Consider the following 20,603-nt stretch of genomic DNA (forward strand, 5'->3'; position numbering starts at 1 on the left):
GAGATTCTTTCAGTATTTTAGTAGTAAAAGAACAGTCAAGGAGGAGAAGTGCATCAGAAATAGTAAAGGGGAATTAAAAGATACAGACAGTGAAATAGCAGATGCCCTAAAGTTACATTTTTCTGAGGGGTTTACAAGTGAGCAAATGGATAACCTCCCAGAGGTAAACGCGACAACTAAGGAGGTACTGAGGGATTTAGAAATTGTCGAGGGAGAAGTGCTGCTCAGATTAAATAAGATGAAATCAAACAAATCACTAGGACCAGATAATATTTACCCTCGAGTTCTTAAGGAGGCTAGCGAGTACAGATATAAATTCTTGACGCAAATTTTTAGGAAGTCACTGCACACTGGTGAGATTCCAAAGAACTGGAAAATGACAAATATCATCCCATTATATAAAAAGGGTGACAGGGCAGATCCAAGCAACTATAGGCCAGTAAGCTTAACATGCATCACAGGAAAATTAATGGAAGGAATTTGTAAGGGTAAGTTTGGGCAACACCTGGCAAGGACAGGAGTTTAACTGAACAGTCAGCATGGGTTCAGTAGAAGGAGGTCGTGTTTTACTAACATGCTGGAATTCTATGAGGAGGCAACTAAAGGATACGATCAAAGTGGAGCTTATGATATTATTTATGTGGACTTTCAGAAAGCATTTGATAAGGTTAGGTTGGGCATCAAATTAAAAGAAGTTGGAGTTCAAGGTGATGTTTGTAGATGGGGGCAGAATTGGCTCAGACACAGGAAGAAGAGGGTGATGGTGTGAGGAACCTCATCTGAATTGGCCGATGTTAAGAGTGGTGACCAGCAGGGGTCAGTGTTAGTGACGCTGCTATTTTTAATATATATTTAAATGATTTGGATAGGAATATAAATAACAAGCTGGTTAAGTTTGCAAATGATACCAACACAGGTGGATTGTCAGATAATCTCAGATTCATTGAAGCAAACAAAGGAACTTGGACAGCATACAGATTTGTGGCAGATGAAATTTAATGTCAGTAAATGTAAAGTATTACACATAGGAAGTAATAATGTTGGGTTTGAATACACAATGGGCAGTCAGAAAATTGAGAGTACAACTTATGTGAAGGATTTAGGAGTCAAAGTGGACTCTAAGCTATCAACTTCCAGACAGTGTTCAGAAGTCATTAAGAAGGCTAACAGAATGTCAGGTTATATAGCGCCTTGATGGGTGGAGTACAAGTCACAGGAGGTTCTGCTCAACCTTTATAACACACTGGTGAGGCCTCATCTTGAGTACTGGGTGCAGTTTTGGTCTCCAGGCTACAAAAAGGACATAGCAGCGATAGAAAAGGTCCAGAGAAGAGCGACTAGGCTGATTCCAGGGCTACAGGGGATGAGTTATGAGGAAAGATTAAAAGAGCTGAGCCTTTACAGATTAAGCAAAAGAAGATTAAGAGGTGACATGACTGAAGTGTTTAAAATCATGAAGGGAATTAGTCCAGTGGATCGAGACTGTGACTTTAAAATGAGTTCTTCAAGAGCATGGGGACACAGTTGGAAATTCGTTAAGGGTAAAATTCGCACAAACATTAGGAAGTTTTTCTTTACATAAAGAATGATAGACACTTGGAATAAGCTACCAAGTAGTGTGGTAGACAATAAGACTTTAAGGATTTTCAAAACTCAACTTGATGTTTTTTTGGAAGATATAAGTAGTTAGGACTGGCGAGCTTTGTTGGGCTGAGTGGCCTGTTCTCATCTAGAATGTTCTAATGTTCTAATGTTCTAACACATTGGAAGCGACTCCTTCTGTTGTCCCTCACAGCTCATTACAGTGAGACCCTTCTTAAGCACTGGCAGTTTTGGTATGAAAGTTATGGTGGCCGGAGTAACTTGGACCTGCAAGAGAGAGAGAGAGAAGGGGTGGAGCCCAGCAAAGATGATGTGAGAGGGGGTGGTGCTGTGCAGAAGGCTCTGTGTGTGTGTGTGTGTGTGTGTGTGTTTATTAGAGAGAGATACCAGCTTATCAGAAGGGTTGGAGCAATCTAACACAGTGCAGAAGGCCGAGTGTAATTGAGCATGTTACAGTGAGAGATAAGGTCATCATAGTTAATGAAAACTAAAATGAAAATGGAAACTATTAATAAAAAACATTTACATAATTAAATAATTAACAAAACAGTAATGAAAAACTTAAATTAACTAAACTATTAAAGTATCTGAAGTGACTAACTGAAATAAAATAATAGTTTACTAAAAATACGTTTACTTTTCATCACCACCAGATAAAGGGTGTGAGAGAAAAATGAACTGCCTGCAAGCTACGAAGGGTTGAAAGCTGTTTTTGCAGGTGATTCATACAGGCATCAATTATAAGACAGGGTGCATTAAGCTGACCAAAGACAACTTCTTTATTTAGAACGTGTCTGTTAGACACAGGAAAGAGGACATTTCCTTCTTTAGGGCCATATCTGCAATGTGCGCAAAATAGACACGGTTAGCCGATTTGCGCAATGTAAGATGAAATGCTTAGATAAACGTATTATGCTTATTGATAAGTAAGGGGGACGGCACGGTGGCGCAGTGGGTAGTACTGCCTTGCAGTAAGGAGACCTGGGTTCGCTTCCCTGGTCCTCCCTGCGTGGAGTTTGCATGTTCTCCCCGTGTCTGCGTGGGTTTCCTTCGGGTGCTCTGGTTTCCTCCCACAGTCCAAAGACATGCAGGTTAGGTGCATTGCCGATTCTAAATTGTCCCTGGTGTGTGCTTGGTGTGTGTTTGTGCCCTGCAGTGGGCTGGCGCCCTGTCTGGGGTTTGTTTCCTGCTTTGCGCCCTGTGTTGGCTGGGATTGGCTCCAGCAGAACCCCATGACCCTGTAGTTAGGATATAGCAGGTTGGATAATGGATGGATGGATGGATAAGTAAGGGGAAGGGGAAGGGAGGAAAGATATTAAAAGCCGATGGAAAAATGAGAACTTTGCTCTTCTGCCTTGCAACGTGGAATCCATGTGCTCATCTGTGACTGAATAAAGACTGATTGATTGAACTATTCCTGTCTTCCTCACTGGTTACTTCCACAAGGGCTACCCTGGGGTGCAGAGTTCCCAAAATTAATCAAAATATATTAATAAGAATTTCATATTTGAGTTTTAATTAAATATTGTAGTTTTTAACCCTTGTAACTTTTAGTGCTAAAACAGAAGGTCACCTACCGCAAGACATCTGCATATAATCATCCAGTAAATGGCAGCAGGTGTTGACACAGCATTTGCGATGACAGAGCAAGTTGAATATGGGCACATAAAGCATGAGAAATAGAAAGCGATTTACTGTGTGATACAGTGACAGTTCTTCAGGAGCTGATAGTGACAGAATGATAAAGTTTGGTCCAAGTGTTAGTGAAGCCTACCAAGGCAATGATTTTACTTTGAATGTGCTCAGCAACTTTCAAAGCTTATGTTCTCTGGATCTACGGGGCTCAAGAGTGAAGTATTAGATAACGTAATCCCTTAAGAGAATTTCAGTCTGGTCATGTTAGCTGTAATTCTGACTGAGCCCAAGATGCAGTATGTACACAGCAACTAATACAGAAGTGCACTCTAAACTAAATTCTAGGCTGCATGTGAGTCTGATGTCCGTTATGATGTGCTGCTGCAATGTGATTTAATTCAGTTTATTTCTCAGGTGTCTACTTTTTGTTGACAATAATTCACCTGCCACTTCACACAGGAGAAATCCTTTCTGAAAATAAAACAGCACTGATCAAGAGACTGACTAGGTCATCATACAAGATCAGCATATTGTTACTGACCAATCACTTTTGGTTTGAAAAGGTTGTTTAACAATGAAGTGGTGCAAACTTTATAAAGTTCATGAGTTGGTAAATTCTCTAATGAACTACAGGTAGTTGGGTGAACAGAGTCTGCCAACTGGTGAAAAACTAAACCTTCTAATGTGTTCTTGTATTTATTCTGTATTTATTAATTTAACTCTTTTAGTTTTACCTTCACAGCTCAAAGTATCAGATATTGTGAAAATAATCTTGGTGGCCGAATTATGTTCTAAAATATTTGTCTCCCTCTTTTCAATCTCTCCATCTCTCTCTTTCAAAATAGATAGTTGAAATATCATGCCCTTTTCTTGTTCTTAACATTAGCCATGTCATACATAGTTCATACATATACTGTAGTATTATTACAGTAGGCTGGTGCACTGTCCACGGATTTTTCCTGCCTTGCAACCAAACCTGCTGGGGTAGGCTCCAGGTTTCCTGTGATCCTGCTCTGGATAAATTGATTTAGATAATGTATATATTGCTCTTATTGGCTCCAGCAGACCCCCGTGACCCTGTGTTCGGATTCAGCGGGTTGGAAAATGGATGGATGGATGGATATATCTCAGATGCTGTGTCTGTCATTTTGTAGCTGTCCATACTCCTATTACCTGCTCTTGCTCTGCTCATTAAGGGTTTATTGTACTTATAAATTAGCTGTTCAAGTCTCACCACCCCTACCCTTCACATTACATGCTTGTTTTTCTTTGTTTCCCTCAATACAGCCAGTTGGGGTCTGCACACTGGTTCAAGCCTAAGAGTCCTGTTCTTCCTAAGCCCTCATGATTTTCATGATCACACCTGTCAGAACACAGTAGAATCTATTTTCTGATTTTTGATATCTTTTCAGGCCTACAGGTGGCAAAATTCTGCCTATAAATTTTATGTGCCTGAGATGGAATTAGAGATCAGCATGGCTGGTAGACAAATAACAAAGAACAACATCAACAATTATAAAACATTAGCCAAAGCATGCAATTAAAAAAACAAGGACAAATCACACAAAATGAAGCTCTGTCAACATATTGTTGTATAAGACAACCACAGGGAGACACACTTAAATGCAATGCTGAACATCGTAGATTGGGATGAACGTGCAGGAATTGACTGAGGACAACATTAATAATAATAATAATTCTTTTGCATTTACTGTATATAGCGCTTTTCTCACTACTCAAAGCACTCAGCAATTGCAGGTTAAGGGCCTTCCTTGCTCAAGGACCCAACAGAGCAGAGTCCCTATTGGCATTTACGGGATTCGAACCGGCAACTTTCCGATTGCCAGTACAGGTCCCTACCCTCAGAGCCACCACTCCGCCTAGTGGGAGTTAACCCTTGATTAAACTTACCAAATGAAACTTGTGTACAGACCCTAATGCAAAGTGCACGAGTACACAGTCAGCGACTACGATGCACTTATACTTGCTACGGCTCTGTCAAGCGGTGCATTGATATTCTCCTAGTCAGTAGGTGACAGTGTTTGGTCAGCGTCACATACCTAATAATTTCACGAGGAAGTTAGACATCACTGATTGCAGAAGAGATGTGCCTGTTATTACAGGAGAAAGGAGGAGGAAGAGGAGTGTCAGACCCATTAACCAAAAGTGAGGAAGGGAGGGAGGTGTATAATATTCTGTGAATGGGGGACCTCCACGAGGAAGAGATACACTTCAGGTATTTTTACGTCTTCCTTGCACTTTGATGACCAGTTCATTATTGCACGACTGTATTTGCATTTTCCAAATTAAATACGATATCATAATGACCTCAAGTACAGCGGTGTTTTGATTTGGAACACTCACTGAGATGTTAGTATATTTGGCCACTGGTATAATCTTTCAGTTTTCTAGGTTTCTTGAGTATATATGGATTTATTATGGCCAAGGACTCCAAACGTAACTGCAGTTTCCTGCGTGGTGATTTAAAAGAGCTGAACATTAATATCTTTATGCCACAAAGGCATCTTTATTTAATTATTAGGGTGCCATTTTTCGTGGTTTGGAATTGGGTGTTTTCCTAGCAATCATTTCCCACTTGTGGTGTGAGCAGTGTGACCATTTTTAAGTTGACATGTGTGATTCTTCCATACCCAAGATTAGTGGAGAAAAACCTGAAAAGTGTGCATGATAGATAGATAGATAGATAGATAGATAGATAGATAGATAGATAGATAGATAGATAGATAGATAGATAGATAGATAGATAGATAGATAGATAGATAGATAGATAGATAGATAGATAGATAGATAGATAGATAGATAGATAGATACTTTATTAATCCCAAGAGGAAATTCACAATATATACAGGTATCTCATTTATTGTCTTCCAGGTACTTTGAGTCTAGCTTTTGTATTTTTTTTTTTTTTTTTTTTTGCATCCAGGGTCCTCCGTGTTTTCAGTTTGCACGTTTTCCCTGTGTTTCTGTGGGTTTCCTGCAGGTACTTCGGTTTCTCCCACAGTCCAAATACATGCAGGTTGGGTGAATTTGTAATACTAAATTTGCTCTTATGTATGTGTGTATGTATGTGTGTGTGTGTTTGCCTTGCGATAGACAGGCACCCTATCTTCAGAGCCGTCTTAACAGATGGGCACGCTGGGCCCATGGGCCATGCTGTATGATTTACCAATTGAGTTTAATTTATATGTTGAAATTTTCATGTTATATTGTTCAAACATTTGGGTTGATTAATCTTTGCTGTACAGCATGTTTTTTAATGTTTAAACAATGATTTTGTAGGAAGTACCAATACAATAAAGATGTTTAATTTCATCATCCATTTACATTTGTATTCCTGTGAGTGGTTGTGTAGGTAGAGGCCCCAGTGCACTGCTTTGCCCGGAGGCCTATAATGCTGTTAAGATGGCTGTGCCTGTCTTGGGTTTGTTCTTGCTTTTCGGCCTATACTAGCAGTCAATCTGCACATTTATGGATTAATGGATATTTAACATCACATTATATGCAAAGGCTTGTAATCCTCTCATAATTTGAGTGTCGGTCAGATCAATTTATTAGAACATTTTACGCTGTCTCATGAGTGTTTTGCATCAAACAAACATGCCGTCCTATCCCATTCCTTATTTATCTTCTCTTGTTTGCTCATGTGTGCCTTTTTTATAGTTTCAAAACACCATGAAAATAGTAATAAAGATGCCGGACATCTTTTATTATATTATTTACTTGTCAAAGTCTATCTATCCCTACTGATAATACTTCACAGTCTCCCACTTCTGGAATAACAAGTGCAAAAAATCTTCAGTCCAGTTGGTACAGCACCATTTATAGACTTAGTGTTTATGAATTAACTAATCCACACGTGGTGAATGAAGTGCCATTGCTGGGCAGGTCTGATGTACAAAAATCTGCAATGACAGCTTCACTGTGCCGTCACTCACCTGTCCATAGACCTGACCATCAAAAGTCACCTCAAGACAGCACCAGAAAGCTCACTAATACAAGCATTTGGGAGAAGTTACCACAATGAGTTATTCAGAAAGTTGCTCAAGTCAGTTGAAACAAACAGGGTGGGGCGTTGGTTTTGTTTATAAGGTGTTCCTGTTTCTCTATAGTGAGTGCTGCTCTTCATTATTTTTTTTTAAAAGAAGATTTCAATAAAATAATGATTAAACAAATATTAATGTTATGTATGGTGAAGTGGCCATTGCCCACTCTGCTAGACTTTAGTGGCACACCAGGCCTGCATTCAATGGACATTAAAGGAGAACTTACGGTTTTCATTAGAACATCAAATCCAGTTGTAAAAATGTGATGGAGTGAGGGGCCACATCTAGGGTGGCAGTGGAGGAACCCCTTTGTTTAAATCTTTTGCCTTTTTGCCTAGTACATGTTTGTTTGTGCAGAGTGAATATCAAATGAAGTGCCGTTATTATCTTGCCTACTTATTTCATGTGTCTGCGATACTCAGTGTAAAGAAAATGTTTGTATGCAGTCTGTGCTGAACAAGTTTCAATCAGTGTCCCTATTTCTGTCTTGAAGTATTCATTTGATAGCAGCTTAAATCAAATGGACTATGTGTGTGTGTGTGTGTGTGTGTATTTGTGACAGATGCATGAGGGAGAAAAGAGTACCTGAAAGTATGTGAGGATTGTTGAAGATTTTCATACTCTTCACTCATATTCAGAGTGGTACTACAGAGCACTGCCATGGGGGAACCATGTTCAGTTCCCAAAAGATCCTTCCACATAAAGATTCCAGAAAGAACCTTTCTTTCTTTCTTTCTTTCTTTCTTTCTTTCTTTCTTTCTTTCTTTCTTTCTTTCTTTCTTTCTTTCTTTCTTTCTTTCTTTCTTTAACAAGCTCCATACAGTAAATAGTCATTTGCAGATGGTAACAGCTTTCTGAAATATCAATGGGTTCCTGATGTTAAAAGGACATTTGCTGCATACCATCACACAGTCTAAGTTCATGTTTTCTTAGTATGTTTGTGACCTGTTAGGTAGCCTACCAAGCATTCAAGATTTCAATTCTTTTTTTCTACATAGTAGGAAGTTTTTCAAAGCACAAACAACCAACTTCATATGCAAAGAACCCGTCCCAAAATGAAATGGTGATTTGGCGAGCAATGACTCTATGAGGAACCACACAACCCAGTAAAGAGCTATAAAGTGTTGTTAAAGAACAAGAAGTTTTAAGAATGTAATGTGGAAGAAAAATGAGACTTAGGGGTTACATAGCCATTTAGGATAAAGTGTTTTGATATATGCGTCACATATTAATATATAGCATCCATCTTAAAGAAATAGCATAAAAGGTTAATAAAGGTCAGAAACCTGTTTAGGCAAATCTGGAAACCAGATAAAGGTCAAGTGAATAACAGAGACAAAGATGTAATACACTGACTGTGCTAAGAGATGACTAAGAAGTCACAAGATGTCCTGTGAACAACCAGAATGGACAGCTGTCACATACACGGAAAATTAAATGGTAATGGCTAACCCTAATAAAATAGGAAGAACAGGAGTATAGCAAAAGTAGACGTTTATTTTCTACGTTATCTGATACTCAAATGTGGCACTTGGTGCCACGGCCCACCTGCCAAGTTGTCTTGTCTGCCTAATGTAAAGTCATCCCTGAATGAGGATCGCAGGAATTGTGAAAAAGAGGGGTCCTTTCATCAGATTGGCTGGTAAACTTTACTGAGACCTTCGCCTTCCTTCATTTTCTGATATTATGTGATGGGTACAGGTGAGCGGGTCATAATGTGACTTGTTTTGTGTCTCACTATTGTTTGGCTGCTAATTAAGGAAAAGGAAATTACAAAGAAGCCTGAGTCAAGATAATTAAAATTAAGGCAAATGAATTTAATTAGCTGCAAAAGCGGGTCACTAATTAAAAAGATGGTTAGAATGAAAACCTGCAGCCACTGCGGTGCTCCAGGACTGGAGTTGGACACCCCTGCTGTAGAAGAATCCTCCCTGCTCATGCATTAGCTGAAGGCTAATAAAATGATGATGGAGAAGCTTTTCTCCTGTCTGGTTACGGATGAAAAGGTTATCAGACTTGTATTGTTCGAGGATACGTTTCTTTCTTTAATTAAGTTGTTGATTTCTTCCACATTGTGGAGGAATGAGAATCCAGGTTAGAAGTCATGTTGGGATAACAGACAAGACTCCAGTTAGAGTAGCTCTGCACCAGGGGTCTTACTAAAGTCTCTCTGACCTCTTTGATCTGGTTGTGGATATGCTGAGTCATGTGTTAAAAGACCAGGCCCCCTGGTGTAGGCTTCAGTGGTGTAGCTAGGGGTGGGCGGAAGGGGCGACGTTATTGGCTAAAAGGCTCAGTACAATTTGTGTGTAAGCAGCAGGGTTAGGAAAAATATCACTCATGAATGAAAAAAGTAAACTTTTCTGATTTTTATCCACAAATGCTTCAAAAATAATGAATAATTTTCAGACTGTCCTTCTGTGACGGCATACAGCAGATGAAATTTAGCAGCTGAACGAGCAAAGAGGAGGTAAAAAAAAATGTATTTGTTTCCCATTGTATCACCATTTAAGACCAGCAATGATGAGAGTGAAGGGAGTAAAGAAGAAATGAGAATGTAGAGAAGAAGGTGTGGAGTTACAAAATAAAGGACAGAATTAGAAATGAGACAATCTGAGGTTCAACAAATGTGGGAGAGAAACTCAGAAAGAACTCAGAAGGAAAATAGTTTGAAGCAGTATGGATGTGTGATGAGGAGAGACAAAGAATATGTGGGCAAAAGAGGGATGGAAATTGGACTACACTCTTAAAAACAAAAGGTGCCAGAGTGGTTCATTAGAGTGATGCCAATGAACCATTTTTGATTCCCTAAAAGACCTCTCTACATGAAGGTTCCAGAAAGAACCATTTATTTACTTAGATGTGCAACAGATTCCATATCTTAAATAGATGGTAACAGATGTGTGAACTATCTCCATATGAAGGCTCCAGAAAGACCCTCTTATTTATTTATAATTTATTTACATTTATTTGCTCCATACAGTAATTAATCATGAACGATGGTGACGGATCCACGAAATTCCAGTGTTTCCTGATTTTTAAAGGACTAAAGGACTTTTGCTGCCTACAACAACACAGGTGATGTCCAGTTTGTTTATTTAATGTATTAGTGTCCTACAACTTATACCATACTTGACAGATTTTAGTTTTTCTCTACATATTAGAAAGTTACTCAAAGCACAAAGATCCAGCTTCATATGCAAAGAGCCCTTCCCACGATAAATTGTTGCTTTGCCAAGCAGTGGCTCTTTGAGGAACTAAACAACCCAGTAAATAACCATAAAGTGCCATTAAAAATTCTGTATTTTAAGAGAGTAAAGGGGAAGGGAAAGAAACCAACTGGAGGCACCACTTTTCAAACATGTTGGCTCTTTAATGGCACTTTATGGTTCTTTATTGGGTTGTGTGGCTCTTCGTAGGCCCATTGCTTGACCAAACACCATTTCATTCTTGGAAGGGTTCTCTGTATATCTCTTTAAAGGGCGGTGGTCAGTGTAACTAACCACCTATAACAAGCGCTTGTATGGGCGGTGGTTAGTTCTGCTTGCCGCAGTTTTATTTTACCGTGCACTTCACGGGCGGCAGCATTCCGTACTGACCACACGCCTGCGTTTAGCTGTGAACCGCTAGATGGCAGTAAAAGTACAGGTCACATGTTTACATCTTAAGTGGAAGTCTGATGCTAAGTGGACGCTGTTGTAGTTACTGCTGTGGTTTTATGTATATGTCACTGGCGCTTCTAATAATTTGAATGAGTAATCGTTTTATTATCATTAAGTATTCATTCAGGAAATACGTAGAAGCCATGTCCTGTATTTACAAAAGTGTTTCTTCTCTTTAGAGCCGTATTTCCATATAGTCAATGCAGCTAACCACCGCTCTTGAATAACATCAGTTACGACTCGGCGAAGAGGTTTGTCAGATGAAGAAATTTACCGTTTGCTTTGTGAGGAAATAACATCCGGCAGTGAGAGTGAAGTGGATTCCGACGATAGTGAAGGTGATCCTACTTTTATAAATAATAATATGAATACCAGTAATGTCAGCAGGAGCGGACTGGGTCTCAAAACCGGCCTGGGGATCCTTCATCGAGTGACATGACTAGGTCGACCCACTCGGACCATTTATTCATTGTAATTTTCTTAAAATGTGTGATGAGTACGCGTCTCGCTACTTGCTATGAGTCTATGATATGAACTCTGACTAAACTGTTGCCAAACCTAATCTGTACACTGTTGTTTAGACACAACTTAAAATTTGACGACATACTTGGAAATAAAATGTAATGAAAAATAATAATTTAGGGGCGGAGTGGTGGCTCTGAGGCTAAGGATCTGCGCTGGTATCCCGAAGGTTGCCGGTTCGAATCCCCGTCACTGCCAAAAGAGATCCTACTCTGCTGGGCCCTTGAGCAAGGCCTTTAACCTGTAATTCTCCAGGGGGCGCTGTACAATGGCTGACCCCAAGGGGTATGCGAAAAAAACTAACAAACACTGTTGTAAGTCACTCTGGATAAGAGCGTCTGCTAAATGATGTAAATGTAACACGGCTTACACGTTATTAGAGTATATGTCGAATGTCAATATCATGTCCAAGTGCTAGTAGCTTACGCAGCTCGCTGCTTTTAGCAGCCACATCGTCAACAATATATGAGGGGCCAAACAGGCCATAAATCATATATTTCTGTGTGTAATCTATTGGTTTACGTATCAACACTATTGGTTTATGAATATTTACTATCGGTTTGCGTGCATACTTAATTGGTTTGCGTGCGTACAATATTGGTTTCATATTGGTTCGTGTCCATATATTATCGGTTTGTGCGTGAACTATATCCGTTTGTATATGTATAGCACTGGTTTGCATATGAACTATATTGATTCGCGTATGTATATCAGTGGTTCCAGTACGTTTGTTATTGGTTTGTGAGTGAACTGCATTGGTTTTCGGTTGTATGTTATCGGTGGGAAATTTTATAAACGATCTTATTTGACTAAATAGCCATTGTTAGGCTTCCTCCTGGGAACAAGAATGATTTTTTTACTGTTTTTGAAGTGAAGAGCCAATTGAAATAAAATTAGGATTAAACTATACTATTTTTTGAGTGGATAGACAACATTTTATTCTCATTTAATTGCTACAATTACATCTTCTTTTTTGAAATAATACTGCCATTTCAATGTTTTCATTTTTTTTTTGATGTATTAATACTAAGCCTTTTATTTTTTGAAGTCTTTCTTTTCTACAAAAAATACACAGATGGTATTTTAGTGGGGCGGTGGTTAGTTAAAAGACCACTTTTTATACAACCCGCCCCCAATTGTTGTTAATTTGAAATTATAAAATATGACTGCAAGTGTAATGTTACATTAACAATATGATTGTACTGAAAGCCTCCTGAAATTATTTTGAGCGAATATTTGTTCCTGCCCCACTCAGGTAATTATTTAAGCAATATATGTGCCCCTCAAAGAGAAATGGGGTTGATATTTGTGCTTTGAAAAACTTCCTAATTTGAAGAAAAAAATAAAAACAACCTGAAATCTTTAATGCATAGGCTGCCAAGCAGAACACAAAGAAATTAAGAAAAACTGAACTTACAGTAGCCTATGTAAGTGAATGGTACAAGAGTCCTTTGAAAATCAGGAACCTTTTGGTATTTTACAAATATATTTATATTTTTACCATATGGGTCCAAAGAAATAAAGGTTATTTCTGGAACCTTCATGTGGATGGGTCTTTTGGGAGCCACAAATGGTTTCCTTGTAGCACTGATCTGAAGAACCGATGTGAAGGGCTGGACCAGGAGAATCTTACATGGGGTGGCAGCACAAAAACATTCTTTCAGATGCACATATACTGTACATGACATGCATGTTCGAGGTAGGCATATTTATGAGGTAAATCAAATCAGTGATTACAAAGATAAGTCCGTCCTCAGAATAGCAGTCAGCAGTTTATCATTTGATTAGCATATTTCACAGTTCTCACCGTAAAAGAAACTACAGACAAATATGTTCAACGATGCTGATGCACAGTTGTAAAATGAAGGGTCATGTTGCTTTTGAAATTATTCAGATATAAAAGTAAAAAAGGACCTGTCCCCAAAAGCATTCCTTTTCCTCTGAAAATTAGAACTACAGAAAATGCAACTATAAGAGCCGAATATGACGATTACTGTGCTGTCCAGCAAATTTTTTCTGCAAGTCATCCAAATTCAGAGATGTACTGTGTTTGGACTCAATGCTTTAGTTTAGCCACATTTGACAAGAGACTTTATGTCATTGTAGATTGCAAATGATTCTTCATTAGCTTTAGGGCTGGAACACTTCATTCACAAGAAGCACTGCTGACGGGTAACACCACAGCTATCGTACACAACAGCTCAAAGAACACATCCCGGTACGGGTCCAAAAAGCGTTCAAATCCCAACAGAGTGGTAGGATTTTGTTTACCATTTTTTCATGGCTTCCTATGAGACTCTCCTTATCTGATGAAGTTCATGCTTGGAGTCGTCAATATTGGACTCGTAAGCGTTTGTAATAAGAAGAGCATCCTCCATGGATTTAGAGCCTGAGTGCCAATCATGATACTGCAGTTGGAGTTAGAAAAACGCCTTTCTGTTTCCCCCTATCCTGCTCTCAATTACTTGAAAAGCATGTCTGCTGTCTTGTTTGACATGCTGTCCGAGGCTGGTGGTGACAACACAATCTTAGAGATTTAACGTTATCTTCTCTGACCGCTTTGAGAAGTACTGGGCAGTAGAAATACCAGTTCTTTCACACGTGCCAACTCTATCGCTCCAGATCAAAATAAAACATCCCTACGATAATGTGTCGTTGTGTCTTTCAGTGACTGAATTAAATCAAAAGCCTTAGAAAGACTGAGTGTTTTTTGGACTGCAGCATGTCTCACAAAAATTTAGAATCACTTGAAACCTTTCTGGACACGGCAAGACGCTCTACAAAATGACCCAGGATTCCTTGCGCTTCAACAGCTCTCTGTGGATTGTTCGCGCACTTTAAGAATAGCCGGCAGTCTGTCATTACATTGCGGTATGCTACATGTCTGCAAGCCCAGCGTGTACCGCTAAGGTGCTGAAGCTCACTTGGTGCCCCCATAGACATCTCACACTGACCATCCAACCATTTCTAATGGACACGCGGGGTCCAGACATGAATGTGTACAATTTTTCAAAACAAAGAAAGAATATTTCCAGCATCAGGTACTCTTCTGACTGTGCCAGCTATCACCAAGTTTAAGCAATGGGCACTGCAATGGACATAAAATGTAAATCTGCCATCACCTTTTATCCTAACTATCCCTGATCTACAGGGTTTTGTTTATAATCCAATACCATTCCTCTCCAAACAGCCAATGATTTGAGCACTCAATGCATCAGCATCCAGCCTTTGTGCCTCTTGAAACTCCACGCAAATTATGAAAGTGTTTGCAAGTGTTACACCCCTGGGGAATGATCAATAAATTAGATTCAACCCGCTGTCTCCCCAGCAGTGCCTGTACAGCGAGTTCATTTACAACCGCACAATAAAATTATACACTTTCAGCATAATTGACCACTTGATCTCTCTTCAGACCCTTACAGTCTTTAAATGCATAATTGTCACCTCTAGCTCCTAAACTTTCCTAATTTTTATACATTTGTTACAACTACTTGAATCACATCATTATTATTATTCCACACTTCCTCTTGTTTAACTCTTTCAGGCTTATTTTCTATTTATCAAAAACAGTATTATGTATTAACATACCATAATAAGCCACGATAAGCACGTAAGAAATGCTGTATATACAAATCATATATAGAAACTTACTCTCATTAAAGACGTATAAATACATAAACAGAGACTGGAGCATAGAGGAATAATGTTATAATATCCTTAACAACAGACTGTCACTTTTATTTTTCTTAATAAATTACTTTTGATATAAAACATTACAATATTACAACAGTAAATCTTTAAAACCAACACACTGCTTTAATAACAGGCTGAACAGACTCCTCTCACATACAAAGTGAAGTAAATCTACGGGCGGCCATCTACAAACAATGCGCATTCTGGACATTTCTACAGTACTGACTGGCAGCGTTACAAACTCACTGAACATTCTTTTTGTTTTCCTTTACAAAAGTGTAAGTTAGGGCTTTTCCTATATCACAACAGCGCTTTGAGCATGGGAAAAGCGCTATATAAATAAAATGTATAATAATAACTATAACTAAAAGTCTGCCATGGTAAGCATCATTGTACACCTGTATGCTGAACGTTTTTTCGGCGTGAATAATAACAGCAGCGTTCTCAAACTAAAAACAAAAGTTGCTTCGCACTGTGTTTTATCTGAATCGACACCAGAACATGCAGTGTGCAGTGACAAGTATTTGCAGGTAGTAAGGTAAAATGGAGTTGTCAAACCATGGGCATAAAATAAGAAAAATAATAAACAGAACGAAGTGTAAAATGCCGTACATGAAATTAGTCAGTCATTCTCCAAACCGCTATATCCTAACTACAGGGTCACGGGGGACTCCTGGAGCCAATCCCAGCCAGCACAGGGCGCAAGGCAGGACCAAACCCCGGGCGGGTGCCAGCGCAGGGCACACACAACCACACACATTCAGCACACACTAGGGACAATTTAGAATCGCCAATGCACCTAACCTGCATGTCTTTGGACTGTGGGAGGAAACCCACGCAGACACGGGAGAACATGCAGGGAGGACCCGGGAAGCCTTACTGTGCCACCGTGCCGCCCTACATGAAATTATAACGGGTTTAATTCTTATTTGAGTAACCCACAGTCTTTAATACTAGCTTCAGCTATGCACACAGCAGAGAAAAAGGAGAGAATTTACTTCTTACATTACCTCATTCTTTCACACGAGACAGACGGTTTCATTTCTCATTCTCACAAATTGCACCTTTAAATTCTTAGCGGCAGATTAAGAAGGATGAAAAGCGCAAGTCGTGCGTGGAACAAACCATTGTTCTCTGAAGGGGAGGTTGTACTGGAGGGCCGAGTGCAGTACATGCTTTATGTCAATAAACGTTTTATGGAACTTAATTATTAATAAAAAAAATTTGATATATTTTATATATAAATGGGTAGTGGCAAATGGGGTGGCACATAATGTTGTTAGGGTGGGAAATGAAACCACAAGCAAACCCAACCCCCTCCCAGTAGATCTGCCCCAGTCACTCTGGCACCTGTAAACCAAAGAACCACTTTGGCATTAGTAAACCAAAATAATAAACCCTTACGCTTGCGGGTGGCTTTAAAGTTTCAGACGATTTATTTTGCACACTGTTGGTTTCATTTGCACTCCAACAGATCATCACTGAAAAACATAAAGACTGCGGGACATGCCGAAAGAAAACGCATAATGCAAAGTCGGTACAAAGAGCCAAGGACGAGCGACAAATTGGCAGAAGATAGACTAGAACATTTCCATAACCGTGCTATTTTTCCACATTCCGTTTTGACTGAGGTGTCACCCGTTGCATGGCTGCACTCGGGTCCTAATCTGGATCCATAGTTGGTTTGTCGTGTGGTGGGTGCAGCAATGCGCTGTATCAGCGCGTGATCCTAACCTCTCTCTCTTTTTTTGACTAGTTTATCTACAAACAGCACGACGGCAAAAGGAATAGAGCGCAGCTGCGCGTTCACATTACCGGCGACCATAACCACGATTGGCACGGAGCATGCGTACAATCAAAAGGCGAGGCAGCGCGCAAAGATGCGCGTGCTTGAAGATATCGGAAAAGCGTTCCACTTCAGTGCGTCCGCGTTCACGAGTTATGGGACTGTGGCAAACCACGAGTTTCACACATTTGAATCTATGTATTTTTCGAGTTGTAACGTAGTGCTTACTTTTCACCTCAGATAAAATTATATAATAATAATAATAATTAACCAGTCAACAAGAAATTACATTTTTGTGGTCGAATTGAATTTGGAGAGACGTGATAAACTTTTAATGTGTTTAGTGAGCTATTATTGTCGCGGGTAAAATGATCGCTTATCATCCTTAATTTCTTTTTGTGTGGAACAATTAGCAAATTAATTGCAGGGACCCCGCATTTGTACTGCCACTTGGCTGCCCCGTCCTTTCTCTTGGATCTGCCCTAGTAGCTTATGTATATGCAGAACATCTGTAACTGCCATTTATTAACATTTGTTGTAATTATTTATTTATTTGATTGTATCTATTTCAATATATTACTATTAATTTACCGTGTATTTAATTATTTATAGTATATACCGTATAGTATCTTTCTTCACTTGTCTTGCAATTATCCTGTGTTTATACACACATATGTTCCACCGCGGTGGTCTTGTTGAATTTTATTTCGTGTCACTTTCTGCTGCCATTTGGTTCAGGAATGGTTCAAGCCTCTTGACTTGAACACCTCTGACCAAAGTTAACACATGAACCCAACGTATTGGAAACTCAACCAAGTCCGCTAGCGAATGAAGGCAGAAAAAGGGCAACAGAAGGAGCTCAACATTAAGCCGTTTTGTTCGTGACGGGGCGGACAGGCGCCCATGTGCGGCGGTCAGACAGAAAGTGGAATCCGCGTCTAAAAAAACTGGATGCGGGTGAAGCACATACTGGCACGGCAACGTGTGCCAAAACCATGCCCAGTGAAAAAAAGCGAGAAGTCGAGTCCAGGTTATAGATCATGACAGCCCCTAACGCCACGATCCTGAGATCCAAAGATCCACATCAGGATTGAATGTCCGGGCTTTTAAAAGGTTATAAAAATGGTTGTGAAAAGAGTAGACCGATGAGGCAATTATCCAGTTGGACCTTCGCTAGCTGTCCACTCCATTCACTCCTCTCTTTCTCTCAAGATATCCCACTCCGGTATAACTCAAGTACGTACCTGTTCTCTTTATCAAATCCTCTCTTCCACCCGACTGACCAGCACGACTCCAATTACTGCTGGCTCGCTGCCCACTCTTTAAAACTGCCTGCCGGTGCCTGACTGATTTGCACTGCGCATGCGCACTAGTGTGTCAGTGTGTAGTCTTACGGCCCCTTATCCTCGCAGCGTCTGTTTCTGTCTGTTAAGACTTTATCAGCGCTTCGATCAGTCAGCAGGGCTAACGGACCGAAACTATTAGCCTAACGATTTGATAAAATGTTTCAAGGAGAAAGTCCTTAATAAACTAAGTTCTCCACTCCAAACACATTCTTTGAAGACAATAATAAAGTCAAAATAATTATTTGTTGATCCAAAATTAGATAATTGTAAAATCTTTCACCCCAGTAAGCTAACATGTAATAGGACTTTCTCAGCTATATGTGTAATAAAAGAGTGTCAATTAGTCAGTTAGGAACAAAGTCGCTCTTAGAAGCATGAACCGTTAGATTGGCTTACAAATAAAACAATGGCAGAGAGTTTTCTGAACTTTTATCCTGCAAGTATATGTCAGGACTGCGGTGGGTTGGCACCCTGCCCAAGATTGGTTCCTGTCTTGTGCCCTGTGTTGGCTGGGATTGGCTCCAGCAGACCCCCGTGACCCTGTGTTCGGATTCAGCGGGTTGGAAAATGGATGGATGGATATATGATAGGGACTTAAAGAAAAATAAGATATTTAAGCCTCAAACAGAAACATCTTATGCAAGAACTTTTCCTTTTCTGTATTATCACATTTTCTCTTCATTATGGTGTGAGCTGTTTTTGCTTATTCTAACCCTAATTTTACTAAAAATTGAAGATACTCAGACTGTGGACTTATTTGTAGATAGATAGATAGATAGATAGATAGATAGATAGATAGATAGATAGATAGATAGATAGATAGATAGATAGATAGATAGATAGATAGATAGATAGATAGATAGATACTTTATTAATCCCAGGGTGAAATTCGTCACACTCACTGCCTGAATCGTTTTATGAAGAGAGATGAAGCTACAGAATTACGGAAAGCCACAGTCAGGTAAATTTAAACTTTTTTTTTTTTTAAATTCATTTAGTTATTAAGAGATGGACAATACAATGAGAAATACACCGACTTAGACAACTATATACTGTGGCCTGATGGGGTCACTCTAGTCTCGAAGGGCCAGATATGATTCGTCTTCAGAGAGACTGTGGGCATTCTGGAAGAGACCCTGGACCCAGAAAGACACCCATAAAGATCAGGACCAAAACAGGGTGACAATAAGATGTACATGCGATACCATTTGGGATGAGAAGAACTAAACTTCAAAAACTCCTTTGGGCCTTTCTACTTGACTATCAAACCAAAACCCTCCTTTGCATAAGAAGTTTCTTAGCAGGAATAGAAACGATGCTCTTCAAGGTAAGTGATGTGAACTTTATTTTAATGAATGTTGAGCAGCACATGAAGATGCAGCACACACCACTACTGATAATGTTGACAGATTTCTCTTGGTGTTACTATGCAGGGCACGGGACACACAAAGTTAAAAAGAGAGCACATCAGATGTTTCATTAAATCACACAACATCATATTATGCTTCCTACCTCCTTGCCTTCATCTTCCTCCACACACCGGCCTCCTCCTCTCCCTCCTCAGCAGATAAGCGCTCCTCTCTGCTACTCTACAAGCTCACCTGCCTGAGGGTACGAAGTCCTCATTAAATGGTGGCCTGAGACTCCCAATCCCAGATGGCTTGTTGGCCTCCAGTCTTGACGTTGGTCCAATTCAACTCACTTACGGCCCCTCAGCCTTCTGTCCTGGCAGTGGTCCAATCCAAGTCCCAGATGGCCCTTTGCTCTCCCGTGTGGGCACTGGTCTAGTCCAGCTTCCTGATGGCTGATAGCCCCCATAGAACATCTCCACGCCCTGAGACCCTGACAGTGCACAGTGTACAAAGATGGTGTAATACGGACTGTAACAATAGAGTACATCCGTTTTATATTTGTAAGTCTTTCTTGCTTGGCTGTTTTTACATTTTTTGATATTTTTCAAATATTGTATACATTCAATTAGGTCAGAAAGGCTGGGCTAGTGTAAATAAAACCTGTTCCAATAGGAGCCCCAAATAAGGAAAGAAAATCGTTATTTCATAAGAAAAATTAAAAGTATATAACAGAAAAAAGTAACAAACTGTTACCAAAAACTCACAGACTGTACAGTAATGATCCAGAACACAGGGGCGCAGAAGAGAACTTTTCAAGGGGAGATTTGCCACAAATGTTACTACGTTCTTCTTCACGCAATGAATGACATGGACATGTTGTGTGGTGGACAGCAGGACTGTGGGGACCTTCAGATCTCAACTGGATGTCATTTTGGAGAAAT

Source organism: Erpetoichthys calabaricus, chromosome 1, assembly GCF_900747795.2.
Source record: "Erpetoichthys calabaricus chromosome 1, fErpCal1.3, whole genome shotgun sequence".
Taxonomy (NCBI): Eukaryota; Metazoa; Chordata; class Cladistia; order Polypteriformes; family Polypteridae; genus Erpetoichthys; species Erpetoichthys calabaricus.